Below are 20,658 nucleotides of genomic sequence, written 5' to 3'. Positions count from 1 at the left end.
AAACACACCGCCCGGGCAACGAAGGAGTGGCTTCGTAAGAAGCATTTCAAGGTCCTGGAGTGGCCTAGCCAGTCTCCAGATCTCAACCCCATAGAAAATCTTTGGAGGGAGTTGAAAGTCCGTGTTGCCCAGCGACAGCCCCAAAACATCACTGCTCTAGAGGAGATCTGCATGGAGGAATGGGCCAAAATACCAGCAACAGTGTGTGAAAACCTTGTGAAGACTTACAGAAAACGTTTGACCTGTGTCATTGCCAACAAAGTGTATATAACAAAGTATTGAGAAACTTTTGTTATTGACCAAATACTTATTTTCCACCATAATTTGCAAATAAATTCATTAAAAAATCCTAAATGGTGATTTTCTGGATTTTTTTTCTCATTTTGTCTGTCATAGTTGACGTGTACCTATGATGAAAATTACAGGCCTCTCTCATCTTTTTAAGTGGGAGAACTTGCACAATTGGTGGCTGACTAAATACTTTTTTTCCCCACTGTACATGTGACAACAATCTCCCGTATTCTTCATATGAATGGGCTATGGGGTAAGGTGGCAAGACGGAAGCCTTTTCTTACAAAGAAAAACTTCCAAGCCCGGCTGAAGTTTGCAAAAACAAACATCAAGTCCCCCAAAAGCACGTGGGAAAATGTGTTATGGTCTGATGAAACCAAGGTTGAACTTTTTGGCCAATATTCCAAAAGGTATGTTTGGCGCAAAAACAACACTGCACATCACCCAAAGAACACCATACCTACAGTGAAGCATGGTGGTGGCAGCATCATGCTTTGGGGGTGTTTTTCTTCAGCTGGAACCGGGGCCTTAGTCAGGGTGGAGGGAATTATGAACAGTTCCAAATACCAGGCAATTTTGGCACAAAACCTTCAGGTGTCCGTTAGAAAGCTGAAGATGAAGAGGAAGTTCACCTTTCAGCACGACAACGACCCAAAGAACACATCCAAATCCACAAAAGCATGTCTTCACCAGAAGAAGATTAACGTTTTGGAATGGCCCAGCCAGAGCCCAGACCTGAATCCAATTGAACATCTCTGGGGTGATCTGAAGAGGGCTGTGCACAGGAGATGTCCTCGCAATCTGACAGATTTGGAGCGCTTTTGCAAAGAAGAGTGGGCAAATATTGCCACGTCAAGATGTGCCATGCTAATAGACTCCTACCCCCTCAAAGATTTCAGTTTGTTTTTCAATTGAATTGTTCACGTTATAGGTCACATTAAAGGTGGAAAAAGTTCTGACATGATTTATCTTTGTCTAATTTTTTTACATCACAAGAACCTGCCATTTTAACAGGGGTGTGTAGACTTTTTATATCCACTGTATGTTTTTTAAACTGTAATGTTTACATTAATTCAGATATTTTTCAGGGATGCACAACATCCTGAAATACAGTATATGTAGATATCTTTGTTAGAAATAACACTATATTTCCTCTTGACAGTGATGCTGAATGTAACAAATGGCTCAACTTACCCCACTCTCCCCGACATATTATTCATTTATAAGTAAAAGAAATGGATGCAGCAACTGCATATTTCCCCTTTAATACTGTTCCACAAACACAGAGCCAGAACTCAGAACTTCGTAGTGTAAAATACAATAATTCCCAGGAGGGAAACGACAAATTACTGTAATTCAGAGCCATGATAAAACATACTTTCTGAGACCCAATGGCACCCTATTCCCTATTTAGTGCACTACGTTTGAATTGGCCCTGGTCAAAAGTAGTGCACATTATAGGGTGCCATTTGGGATGTAGCCACAGGCTTTTACAGCTTTGGTACATTTGAGGTAGAAGACTGAAGGACGACATCTAAATCACTCACTGACTATGCTGACTGGGCTTGATTTTGTAGGGAGCCAGGCAAGTCACACTCAGGAAGTCAGCAAACGATGTTATTACTCAGCCATCATCTCACCAGGGAAATGGATGGCTTTTCAGGAGTGGAGATTGCAATGGGGATCTTGCATTATTATAAAACTGCCTCCTGTATCACAAGTTGTGGGGGAACAATCCATCATCAACACACACTGGAAACCCATCATCGCCAATAATGGTCTGATTCTATCATTCAAACCTGTTAATGATCTCTTTGCTAAGCCCATTGCTAGAGATGGGGGAAATTAATGCAAAATTGATAAGGAAAATGAAGATAGACAGCAATATGTGAAGAAAATATGATGGGAAATAGAAATGGAAAGATAACTATGATAGGTCAAGGGAAAGGTCAAATGTATCTTAGTCAAATGACTAAAATGTAAATGTAATCTCCATTTACAATTCATATCCAATTAGATATGTTATGACATCCAGGCATATTATTGGCACCTCCACTAGCATCCTGCTCTGGAATGCATTCTTCCTATTAGGGAGTTTAGAGACATTGTGCATCCCAAATGGCACCCTAATCCCTATGTAGTGCACACCTTTGACCAGAGCTCTGGTCAAAGAAGTAGTGCAGAGCTCTGGTAAAACGTAGTGCACTACATAGGGAATAGGGTGACATTTCAGATGCAGGAAGATGAACAACTGTTCATAACAGGTAGAAGGCTTTATTTTCAGCTGGCACTAAGGAGGCGCAACTGTCAAACGCATGTTCGTTTGCAATTTTGTAAAAACTGGCGCACTGGCATTTTCAAGCCCTAACGCCAGGTTCGGAACTGTACCTGTCTAACATCAGTTCGCTTGCGCTGAGGTAGGAGGGGTGGCAATATTTGAGGTGTGTCCTTAAACAGGAGCGCAAAAGTGACAATTTCATGCAGTGCTAATGTGATGTTTTAAGACCCACAAAAAGCAGGTCTTAACGGTAACACAGTTGATAATGCCATGGATTGTGAGAGCGGAAGCGCAGCCTATCCAGCCATGACGCAGAGTGCCCATGGAATGAGAGATGTGCCTTTTGTGCCGGTGAATCTCGTATTTAGAAGCATACGATTGGTTTCCCCACATTTCGTTTAATTTGATTAAAAACAAAGTATAGCCTACCCTCCTCTTAATCCAGGCTGGTTTAGCAGCATCGCATAGGTGCGTCTTTTTATCCTGGTTATTAGCCAAAAGTAACCTATAAATAAAGGGGGTTGAAATGGTCTACTGAAGGTACTCTGAAATCTTTTCTTGGTTTTTGCCCTCATGCTTTTTCATTATTCACAATTCATATACTTGCATTTCGTTTGTTCAAGTAGGCTATCCATCCCCATTTCAAAAGAGCGCCCCTTGTCCGATTACCAAAGACAGGCTATTCCAAACTATTCAGTCCTCTTATAATGCCACATGAATGGCAGTTTTTTTTTGAAAATCTACTAAAATCTGCGTCACACATAGGCAACAATACAATATAGCCTAGTATTTTGTATAGACGTGCAAATGTTATGTGTAAAGACATTTAGGTCTACGTGTGCTGTGCACACACTGCCATGGAACGAGATAAGCTATTCATGATATCATGTTTCTGACCCGATCCTATTTAGAAATATTGTGGTTGGTTTGAAAAACAGATTGATTGTCTTTCGTTTAATTTGATTAAAACACAAACTTATTAGAACAATTCACCTTCCAAGGGTTTATGGTGAGAACATACATGGTGTGAAAGAAGGAGTCAGGCGCAGGAGGTAAAGTACCGAAGTCCAGAGTTTAATCCGTTTGCATAAATCAAACACCCCAAGCGTCAAACGAAACTGTACAAGGGAAAACATCCACCTTGGCAATAATACAGTGAAATGTAGCTCAACCGAGGGAACACTTATACACATACTAATTAGGGGACTGAGCACCAGGTGTGTGTGATTGACAAGACATGACAAGTGGAGTGATGATTAATGGATCGGCAGTAGCTAGTACTCCAGTGACGACGAACGCCGAAGCCTGCCCGAACCAGGAGGGGGGGCAGCCTCGGCGGAAGTCGTGACAGTACACCCCCCACCCCGACGCGCGGCTCCAGCAGTGGGACGGCCAGGAGAACGCGGAGCAGGGCGAGTCGGATGGCGACGGTGGAAATCCCTCAACAGGGAGGGATCGAGGATGTCCCACCTTGGGACCCAGCACCGTTCCTCCGGACCGTACCCCTCCCACTCCACGAGATACTGAAGGCCCCCTACCCGACACCTCGAATCCAGGATGGAACAGACCGAGTACGCCGGGGGCCCCCTCAATGTCCAGAGGAGGTGGAGGAACCTCCCGTACCTCAGACTCCTGGAGCGGACCAGCTACCACCGGCCTGAGGAGAGACGAATGAAACGATAATCAGGGGGGAGTAACAACCTGTATGTCACCTTGTTTATTCTCCTCAGGACTTTAAACGGCCCCACAAACCGCAGGCTCAGCTTCCGGCAGGGCAGGCGGAGGGGCAGATTCCGGGTCGAGAGCCAGACCCGATCCCCCGGTACGAACACCTGCCCATTCCACCTGCCCATTGCTCTCGGGGTGAAAACCAGAGGTCAGGCTGACCGAGACCCCCAGACGTTCCATGAACACCTTCCAGACTCTAGACGTGAACTGGGGACCTCGGTCGGACACTATATCCTCTGGTACCCCGTAGTGCCGGAAGACGTGAGTAAACAGAGCCTCCGCAGTTTGTAGGGCCGTGGGGAGACCGGGCAGAGGAAGGAGGCGGCAGGACTTTGAAAAGCGGTCCACAACAACCAGATTCGTGGTGTTACCTTGGGAGGGGGGAAGATCAGTGAGAAAATCAATACTCAGGTGAGACAATGGTCGTTATGGAACTGGTAAAGGTTGTAGCTTACCCGCTGGGAGGTGCCTAGGTGCCTTACTCTGGGCGCACACTGAGCATGAGGAAACATACACCCTCACGTCCTTAGCCAAGGTAGGCCACCAGTACTTCTCGGTCAGGCAGCGCATTGTACGACCGATACCTGGATGACCAGAGGAGGGTGACGTGTGTGCCCAGTAAATCAGACGATCACGGATAAGCGCAGGCATGTACTGCAGCCCAGCTGGACACTGCGGTGGAGATGGATCTGTGCGTAATGCCTGCTCTATATCTGCGTCCATCGCCCATACTACCGGCGCCACAATGCATGAGGCCGGGAGTATGGGGGTGTTGTCTCTGAGCCTCTCGTCTGTGTCATACAGCCGAGACAGTGCCTCTGCCTTCACGTTCTTCGTACCCGGAATGTATGAGAGTGTGAAATCAAACCGGGTGAAGAAGAGGGCCTACCTGGCCTGGCGAGGATTCAGCCTCCTCGCTGCCCGAATGTACTCCGGGTTACGGTGGTCTGTCCAGACGAGGAAAGGGTGTTTCGCCCCTTCGAGCTAATGTCTCCACACCGTCAAAGCTCGGACAACAGCCAACAGCTCCCGATCACCAACGCCGTAGTTCTGCTCCACCGAGCTGAGCTTCTTAGAAAAGAAGGCACAGGGGCGGAGCTTGGGTGGCGTGCCCGAGCGTTGGGATAAGACAGCTCCTATCCCTACCTCGGACACATCCACCTCCACTACGAACGTTAGTGATGGATCGGGGTGAGCCAGTACCGGGGCTGAGGTGAACAGACCCCGCAATCTACTGAATGCCAAATCAGCCTCAGCAGACCAGCGGAGCCGGGACGGCCCACCCTTCAACAAGGAGGTAATGGGAGCTGCAACCTTGCCAAAATCCCTGAATAAACCTTCGATAGTAGTTGACAAAGCCAAGAAAGTGATGCACCTCCTTTACCGTGGTTGGAGTCGGCCAATTACGCACGGCTGCAATGTGGTCTCCCTCCATCTCCACACCTGTGGTGGTAATGTGATATCCGAGGAAGGAGATTGACTGCTGGAAAAACTCACACTTCTCTGCCTTGGCATAAAGATAATTTTCCAGCAGTCGGACCAGTACTTTGCGAACCAGGGACAGATGCTCGGCGCGCGTAGCGGAATACATAAGGATGTCATCGATGTAGACCACCACACCATGACCAAACATGTCCCGAAACACCTCGTTCACAAAGGACTGGAAAATGGATGGAGCATTCATCAAACCGTAGGGCATCACCAGGTATTCATAATGCCCCGAGGTTGTGCTGAACGCTGTTTTCCACTCATCCCCTTCCCGAATACGCACCAGGTTGTAGGCACTCCTGAGGTCTAATTTGGTGAAAAAACGGGCCCCATGCATTGACTCAATCACTGAAGGAATGAGGGGAAGGGGATAACTAAATCGTACCGTCACATTATTCAGTGGTTGATAATCAATGCACGGGCGTAAACCGCCATCTTTCTTCTTCACAAAGAAGAAACTCGAGGAGGCAGGTGAAGTGGAGGGGCGTATATACCCCTGGCGCAGGGACTCGTGACGTATATTTCCATAGCCTCCGTTTCAGCCTGCGACAGCGGATACACATGACTCCTGGAAGGTACAGTGTCTACCCGAAGGTTTTTCGCGCAATCCCCCTCCCGATGAGGTGGTAATTTAGTCGCTTGCGTCTTGGAAAACACAAGTGCCAGATCACGGTATTCGGGGGGAATGCGCACGGTGGGGGTACCGTCTGGACTTTCCACCGTGGTCGCACCAACGGAAACACCTAGACACCTACCCGGACACTCACGCGACCACCCCTTAAGAACCCTCTGTGGCCATGAGAAATTGGGGTTGTCAAGGGCTAATCACGGGATACCCAAGACTACAGGGTAAGCAGGAGACTCAATAATCATAAAGGTGATCTGCTCAACATGTGTCTCCTGCGTAATCATGGTGACTGGTACAGTAACTTCCTTAACCAACCCGGACCCTAATGGTCAACTATCTAGTGCTCTGATGGGGAGTGGAATGGTTAGGGGAACCAATGAAATGCCTTGACGGTGTGCAAATGCCCTGTCCATAAAATTCCCAGCTGCGCCTGAATCGACTAGCGCCTTACACTGGGAACCTACCAATTGATCTGGAAAGGAGATAGATAAAGTACAGTGTGCCGCAAAGGGCTCTGAACATGTTTGGGTGTTCGTTACCTGGGGTGATGCGTGAGTACCCTGCCTACCGCCTCCAGACCCAAAAGAACGTTGACTGCGACGTGAGGTAGATTGTCCCTTCGTGCCACCAGGGTGGCACTGTCGCTGTCCACCTGCGCTCTCTCGACCGGTGGCTCCCCCCAACTCCATCTGCTCGGGGTCAGAGTCGTCCGGAGTGGGAACTGGCAGCCCGCTACCAGGACGTCCTCTGGCTGCTAGCAGATTGTCCAGCCGGATGGTCATGTCCACCAGTTGGGAAAACGATAGCATGGCATCCCGGCAGGCTAGCTCCCGTCGGACGTCCTCCCTTAGGTGGCACCGGAAATAGTCTATTAGGACCCACTCGTTCCACCCGGACCCCGCTGCCAGCGTCCGGAACTCCAGCGCATAGTCCTGAACGGTCCTCGTCCCCTGCCTTAGATGAACCGGTCGTTCGCACGCCTCTCGACCCTCAGGCGAGTGATCAAAAACGGCCCGAAAGAGGCGAGCAAACTCCCCGTAGTTCTCCAACGTGGTACCTCCCTCGTTCCACACTGCGTTGGCCCACTCCAGGGCTCTCCCACAAAGGCAGGAAACGAGGACGGATACCTTCTCCCACTCTCGGGGCTCCGGTCTGATGCTGGAGAAATACAACTCCAGTTGGAGTAGGAATCCCTTACATCGCGCTGCAGTCCCGTCAAATGCCAGTGGCCGGGATATCTGGATCCCTCCAGGGGCTGGGGTGTAGGTGGCTGGATCCGGTTGACCAGCAGGTCTTGATAGATCGGATCCTCTCCTCTCCAGGCGTTCTACCACCTGTAGAACCCGATCCATCGCTTCCCCCAAGCTGGCCAACATCGAGGAATGCTGCTGGACCCTTGCCACAACTCCAGGCATGCGGTATTCTCCTGCTAACTCCATATCAGATCAGGTGAGTGATTCTGTGACGAGGTGTGAAAGAAGGAGTCGGCGCAGGAGGTAAAATATCGAAGTGCAGAGTTTAATCCGTTTGCATAAATCAAACACCCCAAGCGTCAAACGAAACTGTAAAATGGAAAACATCCACCTTGGCAATAACACAGTGAAATGTAGCTCAACCGAGCTACACACTCTCACAACAAAACAATCACTCGCAAAGACAAGGGGAACAGAGGGAACACTTATACACATACTAATTAGGGGAATGAGCACCAGGTGTGTGTGATTGACAAGACATGACAAGTGGAGTGATGAGAATGGGATCGGCAGTAGCTAGTACTCCGGTGACGACGAACGCCGAAGCCTGCCCGAACCAGGAGGGGGGGGCAGCCTCGGCGGAAGTCGTGACACATGGCTCAAATGCAATGCAATTTTGTCTGCTATTTCAGGAGAAGTGCAAATATGATCTGTAAGATGGTTCCATGATGTTCTTAAAAAAATACATTTACATATTGAAGCAATGCAATTAGAACAATGTGGACTGCAAACATGTTCAGCAAATATGGGGCAGGCTATTTAACTAACTACCTATAACAGACTAGCATTCGAATTGAAGTTGATGCAACGCAATACATAAAAGCAACCACATATTTAGCCATGGAGCACGGTGTGATTGGCCAGTGAGGGGCCAAGCCTCTCCACACCTGCAACTGGTTTATTCAACGAAACCCAGCTCTTTCAAGCCACCACCAGCTACTGCACACATAATTCCGGTTGAGAAAATAGCCAAAATATTTCTGACACACCCATGAACCTATAAAACTACCACCAGCGCTAAGATCTTCCTCCACCAATTCCCAGAGAGATGCTGTATGTGGGAGAGCTCATATACACTGTTCAAAAAAATAAAGGGAACACTAAAATAACACATCCTAGATCTGAATGAATGAAATAATCTTATTAAATACTTTTTTCTTTTCATAGTTGAATGTGCTGACAACAAAATCACACAAAAATTATCAATGGAAATCAAATGTATCAACCCATGGAGGTCTGTATTTGGAGTCACCCTCAAAATTAAAGTGGAAAACCACACTACAGGCTGATCCAACTTTGATGTAATGTCCTTAAAACAAGTCAAAATGAGGCTCAGTAGTGTGTGGCCTCCACGTACCTTTATGACCTCCCTAGAACGCCTGGGCATGCTCCTGATCAGGTGGCGGATGGCCTCCTGAGGGATCTCCTCCCAGACCTGGACTAAAGCATCCGCCAACTCCTGGACAGTCTGTGGTGCAACATGGCGTTGGTGGATGGAGCGAGACATGATGTCCCAGATGTGCTCAATTGGATTCAGGTCTGGGGAACGGGCGGGCCAGTCCATAGCATCAATGCCTTCCTCTTGCAGGAACTTCTGACACACTCCAGCCACATGAGGTCTAGCATTGTCTTGCATTAGGAGGAACCCAGGGCCAACCGCACCAGCATATGGTCTCAGAAGGGGTCTGAGGATCTCATCTCGGTACCTAATGGCAGTCAGGCTACCTCTGGCGAGCACATGGAGGGCTGTGCGGCCCCCCTAAGAAATACCACCCCACACCATGACTGACCCACTGCCAAACCGGTCATGCTGGAGGATGTTGCAGGCAGCAGAACGTTCTCCACGGCGTCTCCAGACCCTGTCACATCTGTCACGTGCTCAGTGTGAACCTGCTTTCATCTGTGAAGAGCACAGGGCGTCAGTGGCGAATTTGCCAATCTTGGTGTTCTCTGGCAAATGCCAAACGTCCTGCACGGTGTTGGGCTGTAAGCACAACCCCCACCTGTGGACGTCGGGCCCTCATACCACCCTCATGGAGTCTGTTTCTGACCGTTTGAGCAGACACATGCACATTTGTGGCCTGCTGGAGGTCATTTTGCAGGGCTCGGGCAGTGCTCCTCCTGCTCCTCCTTGCACAAAGGCGGAGGTAGCGGTCCTGCTGCTGGGTTGTTGCCCTCCTACGGCCTCCTCCATGTCTCCTAATGTACTGGCCTGTCTCCTGGTAGCGCCTCCATGCTCTGGACACTACGCTGACAGACACAGCAAACCTTCTTGCCACAGCTCGCATTGATGTGCCATCCTGGATGAGCTGCACTACCTGAGCCACTTGTGTGGGTTGTAGACTCCGTCTCATGCTACCACTAGAGTGAAAGCACCGCCAGCATTCAAAAGTGATCAAAACATCAGCCAGGAAGCATAGGAACTGAGAAGTGGTCTGTGGTCACCACCTGCAAAACCAGTCCTTTATTGGGGGTGTCTTGCTAATTGCCTATAATTTCCACCTGTTGTCTATTCCATTTGCACAACAGCATGTGACATGTATTGTCAATCAGTGTTGCTTCCTAAGTGGACAGTTTGATTTCACAGAAGTGTGATTGACTTGGAGTTACATTGTGTTGTTTAAGTGTTCCCTTTATTTTTTTGAGCAGTGTATTATGTGCCAAACTGGTTAACTTATTCTGGGCTTGTGTGGAGGAAGAATAGGGGGTATTCCCTTTGGGACCCTTCATGTTTCTGAAAGACAGGCTGTGTAAGGTTTGACATCACTTTTGGTCAAGAACACAATTCCTGTCCAGTATAAAAGCAACTGATGTACCCATCCAGAGAAGCAGTAAATCAAATGCGACCGCCTTGAACACAATTTTTCACCTTGTCAGCAGAAATAAATGTCTGACATTAACACTTGGCCTATTATTCACCCCTGAACCATGAGACAGTGGACTGAAACATTATGTTCTCAATGTAGTAAGAACAGGTAGGTAGAATAACAACCAGCTGTGACCCTTCAAGATGGAACCTCAGCAACAATATATTACTGTGTAGGAATGAGGTCATTGACTGATGCTCCAAGGCAGGGGCCTCTGCCCCCACAATCACCCAATCTGTCACATAGACATTGACTGACAGTTGCTTTCAGGATGTAATTTTTGGTGTGATGGAGAGGAGGACAGACAACTGTTCACCAGGAAGGGTATATGGGGTGCTGTCAAAGGTCCTGCAATCACTATGATGCCAATGCCATGTTTCTACTTTAAACATATCCCAGATCACAATCTTCAAATGGTTTGGTTTTAACTCCTGTTTCTGATCATAACGGTTTCGCTTGTCATCAAAACATCAGGTAGTAATGTCACCATATGAATACACTGTCAAAGTTGTGGCAGACAGTATCATGTGCTGTCCTCCTAAAAGTCCACAGTGTCATGTCTCTGCTATGCTTTAAACACACCCCAGCCAGATTACAATCCTCAGAATGCTTTGATTTAAACGTGTTTGGTTAAAACATTGTTAATGTCACCATATAACTGCACTGTGAAAGTTGTGATGTAAATCTTGCTGTGATGGAGGAGTGGACAGACAACCGTCTACCAGGAAAGGGTGATGTCCAAGGTCCTGAAATCCCATCTGGCACTGCCATGTCTAAGATCAGCTTTAAACCCAGCCAGATAACAATCTTCAGAATGTTTTGGTATAAACTCCTGTTTCGCTTCTCTTCCAAAGGCCAGGCAGTAATGTCACTATGTAAATGCACTGCCAAAGTTGTGATGAACAATGTTTGTGAGATTAAACTTTTTATTAATTGCCTTCAATGCCTGTTAAAGGAATAATGTCCCTCCCTGGGAGAGAATGAATACGTATTGAAAGAACTCTGCCTGCATCCCAAATGGCACCCTATTCCTTACTGTAGTGCACTACTTTTGACCACAGACCATAGGGTTCTGGTCAAAAGTAGTGCACTATGTAGGGAATAGGGTGCCATTTGGGATTTAGCCTCTCTTTCCTGCTGTCTTAAACCCTTGCTTATCTGTTTTTCTATACATCCGGCTGGTGGTGAGACTTCCCGCTCCTAAAATGTAATAACATTTGATCATAAAGGGAAGTCAGCCACACAGCAGCACTAAGACATTATCTAATACTGATGCCCCTGATCTGTCCTTGTTATTGTCTCATTCTCTGTCGTTCCAGACATCCTCACACTGCCAGAGTAGCAGGACCTAAAAAACGCACAGGATAAGCATTACAGACATGAATACATAATCAAGCTCTGTTTCTTTGTGTGGATGTCAATAGTTTAATTGGATTTGCTGTGATACGGGAACCTTGCTGTGTACGCACATTGTGTTTCTCCAGCTCTTGACAGCACTTCAATTGTTTCCTTTGCAAGTTACCCTTTGCACTCTGGCTTTAATTAATTACTGTTACTTTCTATCTAGACTACATGTGAAGAATCCCAAACAATAGAGACCACCCTTGAGACCACCCTGGCCTGTGGTCGTCGGAGACGATAAAGGAGTGTGGCAGACTGAGATTTTAGAGAGTAAACACAGAGTGTGAGTTTATGTGGTGGTTGAGAATTACGACCGACAGAATGCAAGGCCATGAGTTGTCTGTCTGAAATGCTGTACTAAAGGGTACCTTGGGAGGAATAAGAGTAGGAGACTATTGATTTTTGCGATAGCTCAACTGAGCTGGCACTGTAGCCCTGTTATAGTGGTCTTCCTTGGGTAGTACTAGGAATGAGCCACGACATCAGTAACTTATTTAGATTTAACAAAGTGTGGGCACACAGTGACAGACAGAGCCTCTACTTTCAAACAAACTTAGGTCTCAGGCAACAGATATTTTTTTTCAACAAGTTTACTGTTGAGTCAAACAATGTCCTACACTCTTAGAAAAAAAGGGTTCCAAAAGGGTTCTTCAGCTGTCCCCATAGGAGAACCATTTTTTGGTTCCAGGTAGAACCCTTTTTGGTTCCAGGTAGAACCCTTTTGGGTTCCAGGTAGCACCCTTTTGGATCCAGGTAGAAACCTCTCAGGAACGGGTTCTACCTGGAACCAAAAGGGTTCTACCTGGAACCCAAAAAGGGTTCTTCAAAGGGTTCTTCTATGGGGAAAGCCGAAGAACCCTTTTAGGTTCTAGAGTGTTCAAAGAGTGTACTAAACGGCTCAGAATTTGAAAAAGGGAAGTGAGACAAGTGGAATCAATTAGGATCCTCTCAGATTCAGCGTTAAATATAGCAGTACTTTCACCTCTAACCACAATCATAACAGTTGATGATTGAGGCTATTTATCTCAGCTGTCTGTCAGAATCTCAAATATTAAAAGGTCACTGCACTAGCAGAAAGATTAAGTATGACTTGGGCCCTAAGCCATCCCAGTCCTTAATGACTAAATTGTATCTCTGATATGATTCACAGCATAGGCTATCGAGTTGGCTAATGTTCCAGGCGTAATAAATTATGAGAACATGACATTTATACTGTTTGCATATATATACTATTTATAAGGGAGATAGACCATGTATAATCTAGCACCTTATCTGAAATTGACATTCTCAGTGCATTTAAATGAAGAGATACAGTGGGGGAAAAAAGTATTTAGTCAGCCACCAATTGTGTAAGTTCTCCCACTTAAAAAGATGAGAGAGGCCTGTAATTTTCATCATAGGTACACGTCAACTATGACAGACAAATAGAGGGGAAAAAATCCAGAAAATCACATTGTAGGATTTTTTATGAATTTATTTGCAAATTATGGTGGAGAATAAGTATTTGGTCACCTACAAACAAGCAAGATTTCTGGCTCTCACAGATCTGTAACTTCTTCTTTAAGAGGCTCCTCTGTCCTCCACTCGTTACCTGTATTAATGGCACCTGTTTGAACTTGTTATCAGTATAAAAGACACCTGTCCACAACCTCAAACAGTCACACTCCAAACTCCACTATGGCCAAGACCAAAGAGCTGTCAAAGGACACCAGAAACAAAATTGTAGACCTGCACCAGGCTGGGAAGACTGAATCTGCAATAGGTAAGCAGCTTGGTTTGAAGAAATCAACTGTGGGAGCAATTATTAGGAAATGGAAGACATACAAGACCACTGATAATCTCCCTCGATCTGGGGCTCCACGCAAGATCTCACCCCGTGGGGTCAAAATGATCACAAGAACGGTGAGCAAAAATCCCAGAACCACACGGGGGACCTAGTGAATGACCTGCAGAGAGCTGGGACCAAAGTAACAAAGCCTACCATCAGTAACACACTACGCCACCAGGGACTCAAATCCTGCAGTGCCAGACGTGTCCCCCTGCTTAAGCCAGTACATGTCCAGGCCCGTCTGAAGTTTGCTAGAGTGCATTTGGATGATCCAGAAGAGGATTGGGAGAATGTCATATGGTCAGATGAAACCAAAATATAACTTTTTGGTAAAAACTCAACTCGTCGTGTTTGGAGGACAAAGAATGCTGAGTTGCATCCAAAGAACACCATACCTACTGTGAAGCATGGGGGTGGAAACATCATGCTTTGGGGCTGTTTTTCTGCAAAGGGACCAGGACGACTGATCCGTGTAAAGGAAAGAATGAATGGGGCCATGTATCGTGAGATTTTGAGTGAAAACCTCCTTCCATCAGCAAGGGCATTGAAGATGAAACGTGGCTAGGTCTTTCAGCATGACAATGATCCCAAACACACCGCCCGGGCAACGAAGGAGTGGCTTCGTAAGAAGCATTTCAAGGTCCTGGAGTGGCCTAACCAGTCTCCAGATCTCAACCCCATAGAACATCTTTGGAGTGAGTTGAAAGTCCGTGTTGCCCAGCGACAGCCCCAAAACATCACTGCTCTAGAGGAGATCTGCATGGAGGAATGGGCCAAAATACCAGCAACAGTGTGTGAAAACCTTGTGAAGACTTACAGAAAATGTTTGACCTGTGTCATTGCCAACAAAGCGTATATAACAAAGTATTGAGAAACTTTTGTTATTGACCAAATACTTATTTTCCATCATAATTTGCAAATAAATTCATTAAAGATCCTACAATGTGTTTTTCTGGATTTTTTTTCTCTCATTTTGTCTGTCATAGTTGACGTGTACCTATGATGAAAATTACAGGCCTCTCTCATCTTTTTAAGTGGGAGAACTTGCACAATTGGTGGCTGACTAAATACTTTTTTTCCCTACTGTATGGGGTATGTCCCAAATGGCACCCTATTCCCTACACAGTGCACTACTTTTGACCAGAGCCCTAGAGCCCTGGTCAAACACACTATATAGCGAATTGGGTGCCATTTGGGACGCAACTATAATCACACATCTCGGTCTCCATTCTTTAATGTCATTGGCTGAGCCTTGTGAGCTGTTTCATTACTCCTGGACAGGGATAAGTACACACTCCAGGTGTGCTAGCTGGTAGGTGTGTGCTAACACACACAGACACACACACTCAGATAGGCTGGTGATAATTTGCGTCCCAAATGGCACCCTATTAACTATATAGTGCACTACATTTGACCAGAACCAAATGGGCCCTGGTCAAAAGTAGTACACTATGTAAAGTATAGGGTGCCATTTGGAACGCACTTCATACTGTACAGTAGCTCAACAGAGTGCAGCTGTCGGACATTGCAAAGAGGCATGTGAGAACTAGGTGTGACTATTGCTGATCCTGATCATCCGGACATTAAATACAACATTATGTGATTTGTGTGAGAAGCCTTCCCTATCATTCATGTGAGGCTAAGCACAAGGTAGGGTGATTTATGGAAAGAGATTATGCTGTCCCAGTGCCAGAATGCCCTCATCTCAGAGTTAATCTGTGTTCATCTAGTAAACATTGGCGGCTCCAGGGAGGGGGGTTTGACGAGGCTGAAGCCCCCTCAAGAATAGGTCTAGCACCCCCAACAAAATATTGTATAAGTACAACGATTTTATTAGCTACCTCAGTGGAAATGTCCTGGTGCCACTAGTGTTAGCAAAGTTGAATTCTTGGGGCCAGAGCTATATGCCTATTCTAAGATCTTCACATTTGCGTTCTCTTTCCTGTCACATGTAGCCTTTGTTAAGATCATTAACAGAACAGGAGTGCAAACACACGTGATGGTGACTGATCTCCAAAGAAAGAGAAAAGAGGGTATAGGCTACCAGCCTCACCCCCAACCTCACTCCCAGCTTTGGGCTCACAGGTAGACTATGTGCACACACTCCATAATCTCCATTATGCACTCCGAACTTCAGAAAATGATGCAGCAGTCCATGGCTGGCACGGTCTCTGTACAATTCCCCATGGTGTAATTTAGTCCCAAATACATCACATTGTAATTTCCATTTACTTTCCACACTCACTTTTTGAGATGGAGGTCATATTGCAGGAAGCTCTTAATGTTCGAAATTTACATTTTATTCATTAATCCTCATAGACAAAATATGTGATGGATATTTTATGTTAAACATATGGTTCAATCAGTCAATTTCTATTGAATTATCAGAAGATATCATAAGGAAAGTCACATAAGATTCAATAAGGAATAGGGAATAATTTATTTTAAGTTGCAGACAGCCTATAGCCTACCTTTTCAAAGGGATTGGCTATAGGCCTATGCATCAATTAAAGGGAAAATCCTAATTTTGATTTGTCATGCATTCTGTTGAGCATTATTCAATGTAAACACATTTACCTTAGATGCTTGTTTTTCTGGAAAGATACACCCTTGATCCCTTTGGTAATATATAAGATATAGTAATGAGCAACATACATGTATATATATCCAAGTTAAATAACATGTCATTCCAAAACAGTGAGACAAATCATATCTAAAGAGTATGTCAAACATAGCTTGGCTTATTATTTGTGAAAATTGTTATTTGGATCATAGGCAAGTCATTTCCACTGATAATTTCAACACAATTTAAAGAAATCAAGACGCAGCTATTCTAAATATAATCGAACAGTCGATAAGCAAAAAGGCAATATTTACCTACAGAAAACAGTGACTGATCAGAATACAGTCTAATACAAAGGCTTCCCTCATTAAGAAGTGCTTGTACGTTTTGTGCGTAGCGCATCACTTACCATGGATTGTTTTTCCAAAGTCTTTTGGACTGTTATCATTTCCAATTCTTGATGGAAATGGATAAAGCGAAAACATCTATTTTTTAAATCTCTGTGGTTGTCCTCAGGCGGTGGAATTTACAGCGCAAATTCCGGCTGCTAAGGTGCACACGCTGAACCGTTCATCAGGTGTCCTCACATTGCCCACCGAAGATTTTCCACTGAGGGTCCGTAGAACCTTGGAATAATCTGCGCCATTAGCCCTGGACATAGAAGTGCACTGATGTCATTGTTCTAAAATTGCCAAGTTTATCGGGAGGAGCCATTCAAGTCATTCTGCCGGTTTCTACAGCCACTTGGTTGCTTTTGGTTTTTGTCTCCCTCCAAATATCAAGGTTGTCAGTGAGTCGGCAAATAAAACCACTGTAACACTAGGGGGCACATTTTGCTAGAAACAGTTGCACATCACCAGGCAACATACCAATCATATGATAAAAACGCTACTTACTGCATGATGTCCATCTACTATAGTAATGTTTCCAACTCAATAGGTGTTCACTGATCAAATGAATAGGCCTGTGGAAAGTACTGTAGGGGTTGAGGTCTGGTGATAAGGACCAAAGGCCCCTTTAAGGTCACCAGAATATCAGTAAGCCTATTGGTGAGGATTGGAACATCTGACATAGAGGTGTCAGTAAGATCTGTATAAATCATAGGCCTACTACTAATCAGATGGACTATATGCCTAGTCCCTGTGGGTTCCTGATTCTGTTTCTGTGCGTAGGCCTATGAGTATCAAATTGTTGCATATAAATGAATTATGATATCTGATAAGGCCACACAATCAATATAGGAGTCTGGGGGGACGGGGGGACTGATGTAAATAGTGTGTTACTTACATGCACATGCACACATAGTCGATTTTTACAACCAGAAATATCTCTTTGACAGACATGAAAGGGTAAACGATAAAGCAACAATAATAATAATAACAACTAATTGTTAATTTGGGGCTACTCACCCTCCCCTGAAGCACCTCATTAGAATATGAATAATTATATAAAGTAACAACTGTTCAGTGTGTGGACTCAGAAAGCCCATTTGGCTGAGGCTGAGATGGGGGGGACATGCTCTTACCATAGGGTTTATGGCTTATCCTTTATCTGGAACCCTTTCACAGTCAGAGATATGGGCTCAATTGATAACTTCCTATTGAGAAATTCAAAATGAATACTTGCTCTTTATTTCCCTTAATTCCTCTACCACACAATAATAAATACACAATGAGTAACGATAATGTCACGGTTTCGGCCGAGGCTGCTCCTCCTCCTGGTTCGGGCAGGCTTCGGCGGTCGTCGTCCCCGGAGTACTAGCTGCCACCGATCTATGTTTCATGTTCGTTTGGTTTTGTCTTGATGTTGTACACCTGTGTCTTGTTAGTCCTCGTTAGTGTCCTATTTAGTTCTCGTTGGTTGTGTTTGTCTTTGTGTGTGATTGCTCTTCTGTTTCGTGTTGGAGCTACCTATTTTCCCTCCAGTGTTTTGGAGAGGTTCTTTTTGCACATGTTCGTGCGCCGTTTATGTGACGCCTGTGTGCGCCGTGTATTCGCCTTCGGGCTTATTGTGCTTGTTTCTTTTCGTGAATATTGCACTAAAGTCTTTTGGACTGAGCCTCTGCGTCCTGCGCCTGATTCATACACCACACCCACCTTCAGCACCCGTTGACAGAATCACACACCCTAATGGAATCAGCAGGATCGGCAGTTACGCCTGAGTCGCTCGAGGAGCATATCCGTGGGCAAGATGACCAGATAAGACAACTGGGGACCGCTCTACAGGACGTAATCAACACCTTGCACCGATGGGAGGACAGCAGGGTACCCACACCTCCACCTACCCTGCCCACCCCATCGGCCGGTCCACCAGTCCCAGGTTCGGAACCCAGGGGGATTCGGCTCTCGCTCCCGAGGGCGTATGACAGAACAGCTGCCGGGTGTCAGGGGTTCCTCCTGCAGGTGGAGCTCTACCTGGCCACTGTACACCCGGTGCCCTCGGGACACGAGAGCGTTTCCGCCCTCATCTCCTGTCTCACGGGCAAGGCGTTGGAGTGGGCTAACGCCGAGTGGAGGAAGATGGACGCCAACACCATCTCCTACGCCGAGTTCTCCCGTCGCTTCAAGGCCGTGTTCGACCATCCACCTGAGGGCAAAGCGGCGGGGGAGCGTCTAGTCCACTTGAGACAGGGGAGGAGTAGCGCACAGGCGTTTGCTTTAGAGTTCCGGACTCTAGCGGCGGACGCAGGGTGGAATGAACGGGCCCTCATCGACCATTTTTGATGTAGCCTACGGGAGGACGTTCAACGGGAGTTGGCCTGCAGGGATACCCATCTTACCTTCGACCAGTTGGTCGATATGTCCATCCGTCTGGACACCCTGCTGGCCACCCGTGGACGTCCCGAGGGGGGTCCTTCCATTCCGCCCTCCGGCACCTCCGAGCCGAGCCCTATGGAGCTCGGGGGTGCCGGCGCTAGAGAAAAGAGGAGGAGGAGCCCGAGGGGGCCTGTCTCCTGCACCAAGTGCGGTCGTGGAGGGCACACTGCGGCCAGGTGCTGGGGAGTGTTCTCCGGGGAGAAGACAACAGGCCACGCACTGGGGGGCCTCCCAGGTGAGTAGACGTCCCACTTACCCAGAGCTTTCTGTTGCGCACTTTTGTATACCTGTTTGTTTTCCACAGGTTGCACCTCATTCCCAGCATAAGGCGCTAGTAGATTCAGGCGCAGCTGGGAATTTTGTTGATCGGAAGTTTTGTTTAGATTTAGGGATCCCTCTCCTACCTGTTGAAAACCATTTTCCCGTTCATGCCTTAGATAGCCGCCCGTTGGGGTCGGGGCTGATTAGGGAGATCACAGCGCCACTTAGGATGTGTGCGCAGGGGGGTCATGAAGAGACTATACAGCTGTATCTGATCGACTCTCCTGCGTACCCGGTGGTGCTGGGAATTCCCTGGTTAAGCACCCATAACCCTGCTATTTCGTGGCAACAGAGGGCTCTCGATGGGTGGTCTGCTCAGTGCGAGGGGCGATGTCTGGGTGTTTCCGTGGGGGCGACTTCGGTGGAAAGTCCAAACCAAGTGCCCGCACTGCACATTCCGCCTGAATATGGGGATTTAGCTCTCGTGTTTAGTAAAACTAGGGCGACACAGTTGCCTCCTCATAGACAGGGGGATTGTGCGATTGATCTCCAGGCAGGAGCAGCGCTCCCACGGAGCCATGTGTATCCTTTGTCTCAAGAGGAGAGAAAAGCTATGGAGACTTACATAGCCGAACCTTTGAGACAGGGATACATTCGGCCCTCCACTTCTCCCGCCTCCTCGAGCTTCTTTTTGTGAAGAAGAAAGATGGAGGGTTGCGCCCGTGCATTGATTACCGTGGTCTCAATCAGATTACTGTGAAATACAGTTATCCACTCCCCTCTGATTGCGACCATGACGGAGTCATTGCATGGAGCGCGGTTTTTCACAAAATTGGATCTCAGGAGCGCGTATAACTTGGTGCGCATAAGGGAGGGCGACGAATGGAAGACAGCGTTTAGTACCACGTCAGGTCATTTCGAGTATCTGGTCATGCCATATGGGTTGATGAATGCTCCATCAGTCTTCCAATCCTTCGTAGATGACATTTTCCGGGATATGCAGGGACAAGGGGTGGTCGTGTACATTGATGATATTCTGGTGTACTCGTCTACCCGAGCCGAGCATGTAACCCTGGTGCGTCGTGTATTGAGGAGGCTGTTGGAGCACGACCTATATGTCAAGGCAGAGAAATGTCTGTTTTTCCAGGAGTCGGTCTCCCTTTTTGGGTTATCGGTTGTCCGCGTCAGGGGTGAGAATGGAGGTGGATCGTGTGTCCGCTGTGCGTAATTGGCAAACCCCAACTACTGTAAAAGAG

General features: G+C 46.8%; 1 protein-coding gene across 1 annotated transcript in view; it reads right to left on the bottom strand.

Moving 5' to 3' along the window:
• LOC121552710 (5-hydroxytryptamine receptor 1E-like) overlaps window positions 1–17,083 on the bottom strand; it is a 30,141-nt gene extending 13,058 nt beyond the window's left edge. Inside the window, exon 1 of the mRNA XM_041865722.2 lies at window positions 16,735–17,083. The gene's annotated coding sequence lies outside the window, so the exon portion shown is untranslated. The remainder of the gene's footprint in view (window positions 1–16,734) is intronic.
• Between the last annotated feature and the right edge of the window lie 3,575 nt (window positions 17,084–20,658).

The sequence above is a fragment of the Coregonus clupeaformis genome, chromosome 36 (genome assembly GCF_020615455.1).
Source record: "Coregonus clupeaformis isolate EN_2021a chromosome 36, ASM2061545v1, whole genome shotgun sequence".
NCBI lineage: Eukaryota > Metazoa > Chordata > Actinopteri > Salmoniformes > Salmonidae > Coregonus > Coregonus clupeaformis.
Note: the sequence above shows the minus strand (reverse complement) of the source record. Positions and strands in the feature narration are given on the sequence as shown.